Raw genomic sequence first — 10,639 nt, forward strand, 5'->3', positions numbered from 1 at the left:
GCGGGGCCCACTCAGCGCGGCGGGGCGGGACGCGACGGGACGGGACGGGACGGGACGCGCCGCCCCGGCACTGTGGGGCATGTAGTCCCGCTGCACCCCCGCGGGTGCAGGGCTCCCTTCCTCACTCCCCACCGCCGCGGAGCCTGGAGCGGGCGCCTGGGCAGCGGGATTGCGCCCAGCTGCCAGCCGGGGGGGTGGGCTGGGGGCTCGGTACCGGGAGACCCCGGCTGGGGAAGCCTCGCAGACCTTTGCCCCGGCGGTGCTGGCGGGTTGAGTTGCCAGGGACGGGTCTGCGCCAGCTGTGGCTGCCCGCCCTGCGTGCTGAGGTGTCAGCACAAGCCCTAAGGCACGGCTGGGAGAGGATGGATGGGAAAACTAGGGAGCTCCCTGCAAGGGGTGGGGATGCTCGTTGACGCTGTGGACCCTCCTCAAGTGCTGGGTGCGGGTGCCACGAAGCAGGTCCCACCTGATCCTGGTGGGAGCCTTTCTTCAGGGTTTGCAAACGCTGTGTGCTTAAACAGCGCTGAGTCTGGTCTGTCACCCACCAGCCTGTGGGTCCCAGGGCAGACGCAAAACCATGCCCAGGGCAGCCCATGATGGCCAGTGCCACCCAGCATAGTGGCTGCCCTCTGGGCACACAGCCTCTGCATGCCTGCTGGCCTGGCTGTGACCTCCCGTGGCAGGACAGAAGAAATTAGATGTGTGTTACTCAGGTTCTTCTTTGCACCAGAGGGAGTTAGCTACCTGGAAGTTACTTGGATGCCCCAGTACCCTGGAAATTAAAAGGAAGGGTTGGAAGGGACTCCCTTGACATTGGAGTTCAAGATCAGAGCATCCCATCAGGTAGGAAGTCAAGGAAGGGTACCAGGAGACCTGCATGGTTAAACAGGGAACTGCTGGGCAAACTCAAGTGGAAGAAGAGGGTGTAAAGATCATGGAAGGAGGGGCTGGCCACTTGGGAGGAATGTAAGTCTGTTGTCAGAGGGTGTAGGGAGGCAACTAGGAAAGCTAAGGCCTCCTTGGAATTAAACCTTGCAAGAGAGGTCAAGGACAACAGAAAGGGCTTCTTCAAATACATTGCAGGTAAAGCCAACACTAGAGGCAATGTGGCCCACTGATGAATGAGGTGGGGGTCCTGGAGACAGAGGATAAAAAGAAGGCGGAGTTACTGAATGCCTTCTTTGCCTCTGTCTATATTGCTGGAGGCTGTCCTGAGGAGCCCCGGACCCCTGAGGCCCCAGAAGAAGTCAGGATAGAGGAGGAATCTGTCTTGGTTGATGAGGGCTGGGTCAGGGACCAATTAAGCAATCTGGACATCCATAAATCCATGGGCCCTGATGGGATGCACCCGCGGGTGCTGAGGGAGCTGGCGGAAGTCATTGCTAGGCCACTCTCCATCATCTTTGCTAAGTCATGGGCAACGGGAGAGGTGCCTGAGGACTGGAGGAAAGCGAATGTCACTCCAGTCTTCAAAAAGGGCAGGAAGGAGAACCCGGGTAACTATAGACCGGTCAGCCTCACCTCCATCCCCGGAAAGGTAATGGAACAACTTGTCCTTGGTGCTGTCTCTAGGCACATCAAGGATAGGGGGATCATTAGGGGCACTCAACATGGCTTCACCAAGGGGAAGTCATGCTTAACCAACTTGATAGCCTTTTATGAGGACATAACCCGGTGGATAGATGATGGTAAAGCAGTGGATGTGGTCTATCTTGATTTCAGTAAAGCGTTTGACACAGTCTCCCACAGCATCCTTGCAGCTAAACTGAGGAAGTCTGGTCTGAATGATTGGGTAGTGAGGTGGATTGTGAACTGGCTGAAGGAAAGAAGCCAGAGAGTGGCGGTCAATGGGACAGAGCCCAGTTGGAGGTCTGTGTCTAGTGGAGTCCCTCAAGGGTCAGTACTATTCAATATATTCATTAATGACTTGGATGAGGGAATAGAGTGCACTGTCAGCAAGTTCGCTGATGACACAAAACTGGGAGGAGTGGCTGACACACCAGAAGACTGTGCTGCCATTCAGAGAGACCTAGACAGGCTGGAGAGTTGGGCGGGGAGAAATTTAATGAAATATAACAAGGGCAAGTGTAGAGTCCTGCATCTGGGCAAGAAGAACCCCATGTATGAGTACAAGTTGGGGACAGACCTGTTGGAGACCAGCGTAGGGGAAAGGGACCTGGGGGTCCTAGTGGACAGCAGGATGACCATGAGCCAGCAGTGTGCCCTTGTGGCCAAGAAGGCCAATGGCATCCTGGGGTGTATTAGAAGGGGTGTGGTTAGTAGGTCAAGAGAGGTTCTCCTCCCCCTCTACTCTGCCCTGGTGAGGCCGCATCTGGAATATTGTGTCCAGTTCTGGGCCCCTCCGTTCAAGAAGGACAGGGAACTGCTAGAGAGAGTCCAGCGCAGAGCCACGAAGACGATTAAGGGAGTGGAACATCTCCCTTATGAGGAGAGGCTGAGGGAGCTGGGTCTCTTTAGCTTGGAGAAGACGAGACTGAGGGGTGACCTCATCAATGTTTATAAATATGTAAAGGGCAAGTGTCATGAGGATGGAGCCAGGCTCTTCTCAGTGACATCCACTGACCGGACAAGGGGCAACAGGTGCAAGCTGGAACACAGGAGGTTCCACATAAATATGAGGAAAAACTTCTTTACAGTGAGGGTGACTGAACACTGGAACAGGCTGCCCAGAGAGGTTGTGGAGTCTCCTTCTCTGATGACATTCAAAACCCATCTGGACACGTTCCTGTGTGATATGATCTAGGTAATCCTGCTCCGGCAGGGGGATTGGACTAGATGATCTTTCGAGGTCCCTTCCAATCCCTAACATTCTGTGATTCTGTGATTCTGTGGAAGGGACTAACTATTAGGCTGAACTGTTGGAGAAGAGCCAGGGCACTCTGGGAGATGCGGTACCCTGCCAGTCTGTGCCATAAGAACATGAGAGCCATCTCTGACCAAAGGCTCATCTCCCCAGAAATGTGCTTCCAAACCCACCCAAGTACCCAGACACCCAACCAAGCAGGAGCCATAAGCTGATAGAGCAGAAGTTTGCTGCCTGCTCGGTAGGTCAGAGATCACACTGGCTACGCTTTTCACCCAGAATCGCACAAAAGTCTGGGCTCGAGTGGGAATATGTCTCATATGCCTCTACATCTTCAGACAAGCTCAAAGCCATCTCTATCCCTTGCCTGCTCCTCCCGGGCCACGTTGTGGTGCACACTCTAGCTTCTGCACTTGCTAGGCACTGACTGTGGAGTAAGAAATTAATTTGCCATAAAAATGCCTGGGAAGGAGCAATAATTCAACACCACAGGACAGGCTGTCGCGATCTTCCAGCCTCCTGCCTTGTCTCTCCTTGCAGCCTGTTGTAGATGCTTGGGGCACCTATGTTATTGCATTTCAGTGGCCAGACCTTCTCACGGGGTGGCAATTGGGGCTGCTCTCAGCGGCCTCCCCGGGATTTACATCAGCTGCCACTGCATCTTCACCCCTTGCACAGAGAACAAGCTGTCCTATTGAAGTCAGGCTGGGGACGGGCAGCAGGTCCTGCCCGCAGCCTGGTACATCTCGACACAACAGCAAGGAGAATAAGTGACTATTTCATGCAGGCTGATGTGATGGAAGAAGAGAAAAAATATGCTAACGGAGAAATGGTTTGGCTAATTATGATAACACGGCTTCTGCAGAGGGACCTGAAATAGCACAAACACTTCTATTCTCAGCACTCATGAGAACTTGGAGACTTTTTTGGGGTTTCTACATGCTGCAGGCAAAGCAGGCAGGGCAGGGCTCCCCACTATGTGCAGAACCTGGACTGGCAAGACCCACGAATGCAAAGGGTAGCTGTAGGCAGAGAGTGATCCAATGTTCAGCCCTTCAGGTAAAGGCATGAAGGTTTGGGATCCAGCCCTGCCCCAGTCCTCCCAGAAGCATCAGCTGGTTAAACCCACCAAGGCCCTTCTCAAACTGAAATGCTCAGAAGCAGGAATGTGGGGTCTGAACAGCACTGGTGTCCCAAGCCCCACAGGTCCCCGTTTCCCCAGCTGCAGCTGCGGTGGAGCAGGCAGCCGGGCACCCTGCCCAGCCACCTGCCTTGCTGCGAGCATCCTGGGGGGCCAGGGGAGTTATCTCATGCCTGCTGTACGTGGGAGTTGTGGTGCTGGGCTGTCTCGAACGCTGTTAGCGAAGCTTTTGCCGTTTGCCCCGAGTACTTCATTATTCACTGGGGCAGGGACTGGCACGCACTGCCCCAGCCAGGCACCCAGGGAGGTAGGCTCGCTCTTAATGTCTCGGCCAAATGAATAATTGAGTGTCCACTTCAGTGTGGAACAACAACGAGGACAGAGTGACGCATGCATGTATGGGGGAATGCACAGGGTGGGGTGAAACTCCTGGCAGACAGAGCTGGGATGTGAACCTGGTTGTCCTCTGCCACATGGCACGGACGTGCTCAGAGGACTGCTCCCTCCCCAGCTGTGTTTCAAGTCTGCAGACAGATGTTCAAAACCCTCACTCACCCTCTGCTCATGGATACCTACGTGGTTTAAGGCTGGTTCCCCCCACAGCACTCCTCCCAGCATTCATGGTCACCAGTTGCTCTATTCTTGGATCTTCCCCCTCACTTTTTAAGACGTCAAGCCTACACCTCCCACCATGGTGTTTCCCTCTGATTCTTGCACTGCGCTGCTGATCCAGGCCACTGGGTCCTATATTATCAGTATAATTTGCTTTTGCCCCATATCAAAAGAGTTCTCCCTAACTACTAGTTCTCCCAACTCCTGCCCAGAGGCAGTATCCAGCCCAAATCCAGAGGTCTGTGTACCCTGTTGTTAAAACAACCAAAGCGCTGGCAATTATCCACGGTCGTCCTCACTGCTATAAAGTTTTTATTGGGTTCAGTTTGAAAATCCCTTGCTCCAGCTCAAGTTTTTCAGTTCCTAGTTATTTTTGCATCCACAAGGCTTTGGCTGTTGGTGAAGAAGCTGTTGTTTAGCCCTGGAACGGCTCCAAATCTTTCCACTGGATGTATTAGTTATCCTAAATTCATAACCATCACTGGGGTATTTTTAGCTCTGCACAGCAGTTGTGAAACAAACCCTGCCACAAGGCAGGGGCATGGTCTGCAGGACTCCCCAAGGTCCCTCGCATCCCTGCTCCTTCTGAAGGTCCAGGCTCAGTCGTGCAGAGATGACCACGAAAGCCTACCTGGGGAGCCAGCTGGGACTCTGACCAAGCGCCTCATCCCATCCCCATGCGATCCGCGTCCAGACTGTGGCTGAACATGCAGACAGGCACGGCTTGTGTTTTCTAACGGAGAGCGATTAGCCCTGCCCATGGTGCATTTCAATCTGGGCCCTTGGGGAGGTGGGGAGGTGCCTGCCACCCTCGCTCCCACTGAGGAACACACTGCTACAGAAACATACCACAAAGCTGGTAGGAGTGAGAGCAGAGGAGTCCCTTGCTCCAGATTTGGCTGCTGCCTGCGCTACAGACATGATGCTGCATTGGCTGATCCTCCAAGCAGCCACACATCTACACTCAGTCCCTTTGGAGACTCTGGAAGCAGCCTCCCCTTTTTATAAAAGCCGGGATGGGTACGTCTGGCCTCCCCCCAGCTCCCTGTAAGTCCCTCCCAGCCCACGCGCCTTGCCAGGCGCTCCCTGGTCTGGGTTTAATAAGCAGCAGCTCTGCTCCAGTGATGGAAACTGGAGGTGAATGCCACAGCAGAGTACGGCGTGGGGCCATGGCGTGACCATGGGGAGGTCCATGTTTCTATGGTGGCATGGCTGAGGTTTGGATTAGAAAATGTACCATGCCACAGCTATGCCTGCATCTGGAACAGGGTACGCCCTGGCCTCCCCCTCCTTCAACCCAACTGCATGTGGGCTTGGGAAATGCGGCCTGAATATGAGATATGAACCAGGACCTGAAGGAGAACCCCACTTCAGTGGGCTGGCAGCCAGAGACCAGGGGGACAGCCCAGTTCCTGGGGGGCACTATACTCCTGTGTCTCTGCAGCTGGGCGTTGCTCTGGGTTTTTGTAAAATAACACTTTTCCCAGAGTGGGGACACACTCACAGTGTTCACGCCTCAGATCCCTGTCCCACTGCTTCCCCATGCCCACAGCCCCGCTCTGTGAGATGCCCTAAATACTGGTGGGAGGAGCACTAGCTCAGGAGTCATGGCGTGGGAAGCAGGAGCATCCCTCAGGAGGTCCGCACAGCTCCTGAAAGCCTCTGTCATTCCCCAATGAGGTGTTCGCCACCATACTAACAACCTCCAAGCAACTGGTAGCCACTTAGCCAAGGAGGTGCACCCACCCAGCCTGCCTTTCTGGTGGAAAAAACTTAGTTGCACAGCTGCTGAAGATGGGCATCATGTTTCTCTAGGACAGAGCCACCCCAGAGTCAAGGATGGGTTTTGGTGGAAGCCAGGTTCCTCAGGTAGCTCCCAGTTTGGGGATCTCTCGTGGGCTGTGTGGTGGGTTGACCCTGGCTGGACGCCAGGTGTCCACCAAAGCTGCTCTATCACTCCCCTCCTCAGCTCTCCCCTCTTTCAGGGAAGAGAAAATATAACGAAAGGCTTGTGGGTTGAGATAAGGACAGGGAGATCACTCACCAATTACCGTCATGGGCAAAACAGACTCGACTTGGGGAAATTAGTTTAATGTATTACCAATCAAAACAGAGTAGGATAATGAGAAATAAAACCAAATCTTAAAACACCTTCCCCCCACCCCTCCCTTCTTCCCAGGCTCAACTTCACTCCCAAGTTCTCTACCTCCTTCCCCACAAGCGGTGCAGGGAAATGGGGGTTGCAGTCAGTTCATCCCATGTTGTCTCTGCTGCTCACTCTCTTCCTCTACTCCAGTGTGGGGATCACTCCCAAAGGAGACAGTCCTCCATGAATTTCTCCAATGTGACTCCTTCCCATGGGCTGCAGTTCTTCATGAACTTCTCCAGCGTGGGTCCCTCCCATGGGGTGCAGTCCTTCAGGAACAGACTGCTCCAGCGTGGGTCCCCCACAGGTCACAAGTCCTGCCAGCAAACCTGCTCCAGCGTGGGCTCCTCTCTCCATGGGGTCACAGGTCCTGCCACGAGCCTGCTCCAGTGCAGGCTTCCCACAGTGTCACAGCCTCCTTTGGGCATCCACCTGCTCCAGCATGTGGTCCTCCCTGGGTTGCAGGTGGATATCTGCTCCACCACTAACCTCCATGGGCTGTGGGGGGACACCCTGCCTCTCCATGGTCTTCACCACAGGCTGCAGGGGAATCTCTGCTCTGGCGCTTGGACCGCCTCCTCGCCCTCCTTCTTCACTGACCTTCCTGTCTGCAGAGTTGTTTCTCTCACATATTCTCACTCCTTTCTCTGACTACAACTGTGCAGATTTTTTTTCCCCTTCTTAAATATGTTATCACGGAGGCCCTACCACTGTCGCTGATGGGCTCGGCCTTGGCCAGTGGCAGGTCCATCTTGGAGCCAGTGGCATTGGCTTTTATTGGACATAGGGGAAGCTTCTAGCAGCTTCTCACAGAAGCCACCCCATAACCGCCTCCCTCCTCCCTCCCCCGCTACCAAAACCTTGCCATGTAAATGCAATACAGGCTGGAGGAAAATGCTGATATGGCACACATGAACTTCAGAAGTGAGGCCATAGTAGTTGGCAGTAATGTCCTGCAACTTGCAAACCAAGTTTGGGGCAAGCCCTTTCCCTCCGAGATAAGAGTGACTGTTATATAGGAGAAGAATTGCTCCTGGTCAGCTGGGGTGTCATGCAGGATGTGGGGATGGCCATCTTTCTCCAAAGACAGAGAAGGAGTGGATATCTCATGGGTGGAGCAGTTAGATCCTGAGGACAAGATGAAATTCAGTAGTCTCAAGGGCCAGATCATGCACCTGGAGACACGATGAAGCCCAGGGGAATCCTTGCACAGGAAGGGGCTGCGGGAGAGAAGGACCTGAGTGTGCTCGAGTGGGGGTGTTCAAGGCACAAGAGAGAAACCTGCAATCACAGAAATCCCTCCGGACTCCTGGTGGCATTGTCCTTGGACATCTCCTGGATGGTGGCTGCAGTTCTAGTTGCTCATGTTCAAAGGAGGAAGCGAATCCCTCCAGGAGCTGCTGCTGGGTAGGGCCCAGGGGCCGTCGGGGAATGGAGATCCAGAGTTACAAAGGAAACCAAGAGTTTAGCTATTCAGCTTACCAAAATGAAGGTCGAGAGGGAACATGATGGGAAGCATGCTAGGGAAGAGCAAAGGGTTGAGTCCGTGCTGGCGGGGAAACAAGTGGGTACCAAAACAGAGGTTTTCAACCCACAAAAGAAGGCACCTGGTGGGGCCTTGTGCTCTTTCTGCACATGAGGAGTGTGAGCACAGATCCCCCAAGCCCAGCTGTGACAGAGTGAGCATGTTTATGAACGGAACATCACAGTGCAAACATTCCCAGTGGAGGAGTCCTCGGCTGCGTGAGCCAGAGGCTGCTGGTCAGCCCCTGCTCTTGTACTAACACCTCCACCTAGTCATGAGGAGCTTGTCTGTACTTTAGCCTATTCTTTCCCTCCCCTTTCCAGCCACTCCAGCCTTCAGAAATGGCAACCACAAGCCAAAAGTTCAATGACTTTGTCTTCAGGTCCACTGACAATGAAACTATTACAGAAATAGATGGCATTGATGAGGAGCTTGGAGTTAAATTAGCTGATGAAGGTTTTGAGAAGGTAACCTCTTTCTTTCCTCACCAGCTACTTCCCACATTGCCTTCTGGCCTCATCAATAACATCACGTTCTTGCAGCATCCTTTCTTCTCCCCTCCTGGCCATAACAGGGCTCCCACTGTGTGAGTCCACCTGAAATCTGGTGGAAGATTGCTCCGGGCCATTTCAAGGCATGACAACATGCGCTTTGCAGTGGGGCAAGATCAAATACCTGTGTGGTTCATCACTTCCTCCATCCTGCTTTGGAGATGTTTTAAGCAGAACTTAAACCTGTTCTGTCACAGAATTTACTTAGACTTAACTCCATAGAGGGAGCGTTGTGAAGCTACACCACCTCCTGTGACTCAGACGGTGGTGAATGAATGTTAACCAGCTGATTTCGGACCCTGGACATATCTTCTGGGGATAAGGCTTGACACCAAAGAGATGTGCCAACCAGTAACTTCAACTTCTCAGTTGCATGCCTGACCAGACCTGCTCTGCAAGCAGCTCTGGCTCTCCATGGCACTCAGGAGCCCTGATCAATCACTCTGTGTGTGTGTGTTTATCTTGCTGGCACTCAGAAAATATTTCACGTTCTACTCTTAATTTTCTTCCAGAGCTTTTGCATTGTTTCAGTTCAGAACGATCCTTGGCGGGAGGAAAGCAGAAACAGGTGAGTGACTGGGAGAGGAATGTGCTAGACGGGCTTGGACCCATCTAGCCAGAATGGCTTCAGATACCAGAGCTGTGCACCTTAGCCTGTGCCAGAAGTTAACATTCCCTCTGCCACAATGGCAGGGAAGGAGATGCACCGTTGTTCCAGCTGCTCCTAGTCTCCATCCAGCACCTGCCATGGTCCCCCAAGCCTTGCATCAAAGCTTGAGCTGTTTGAAAGTTTCCACACAGCTGTGCTAGGCACTGGAGAGCTGCAGGGATGTAGGACCAGCTCTCTGTGGTCTCAGCATCAGCCTGAGGTCACTCAGGAAGGGCAGCTGGTAGACTGAGCATGGCTGGATCCATCCCGATGTAAGCTGCATGCTGTGATGCTGCGGTGGGTGGAAAGCTGTATCACTGTGCCAAAGCAGGCTTGTAACAGGAAAAGCCATCCTAAGGGCAAAGCCAGGAACACAAGCTAATTTGGGAACACAATGGTTATTGTAATCAAAACACCTTCCAGAGAAGAAGGAAAGGAAATTACCTAATCCTTCACCATGCAATGTGGCATCCCAATGCCCAGTCCACAGGAGCAGGGCTATATACAGCTTGGAAGAAAGGGCATTGCCATCTGGGCAAGGAGAAAAGCACAGGGAGCTCTTTCCTCCAGGCCCTCTTCATCCACATTAGATGCAGGAGAGTCCACCTCTTCCCATCCCCAAACTGGCTTTAGGTCTAGATAACTTTATGCCTCTCTTGAAAGTTTGGCTGGACAGAAACTCACGTGACTCCAGGAGCTGGAGCTTAACAAGAAACTTCTTCAGGACTTACAACAACAATCTGATGAGATGGGTTGCAGCGATTCAGGGATGTCCAGCTTGTCTTGCTCCACCACCAAGAGACTGCAATCGGGCAATCGCTGGTAATATCAAGGGAACTCTTCTCACTTTCCATGTATGACCTTAGCAGGGTTCATGCTCATTGCCTGACTCAACATCTGGAAATTGTAATCCAGCTGAAAAAAGCCCAGGAAGGACCTCCTAACATGCCAGGAACAAAGACAGTTCCCAGCTTTGAGAAATCCCAGGGCATGGCCCCAGATGGAGAATTTAAGGTATTTTGGGGATGCTAGTGCTACAGAGGACATGAATGCATTTGCAGGATTAAATAAAAAGCCACAAAGTACATCTGGATTAAAAGAAACATGCCTCTTCTGGGGACAGGCTTCTCTGGTTGAAGCTCTCCCATATTCACAAGCCTCCTCTGCCTATTGCCACCACACCTCAGATGT

This window comes from Nyctibius grandis, chromosome 1, assembly GCF_013368605.1.
Source record: "Nyctibius grandis isolate bNycGra1 chromosome 1, bNycGra1.pri, whole genome shotgun sequence".
Lineage (NCBI taxonomy): Eukaryota > Metazoa > Chordata > Aves > Nyctibiiformes > Nyctibiidae > Nyctibius > Nyctibius grandis.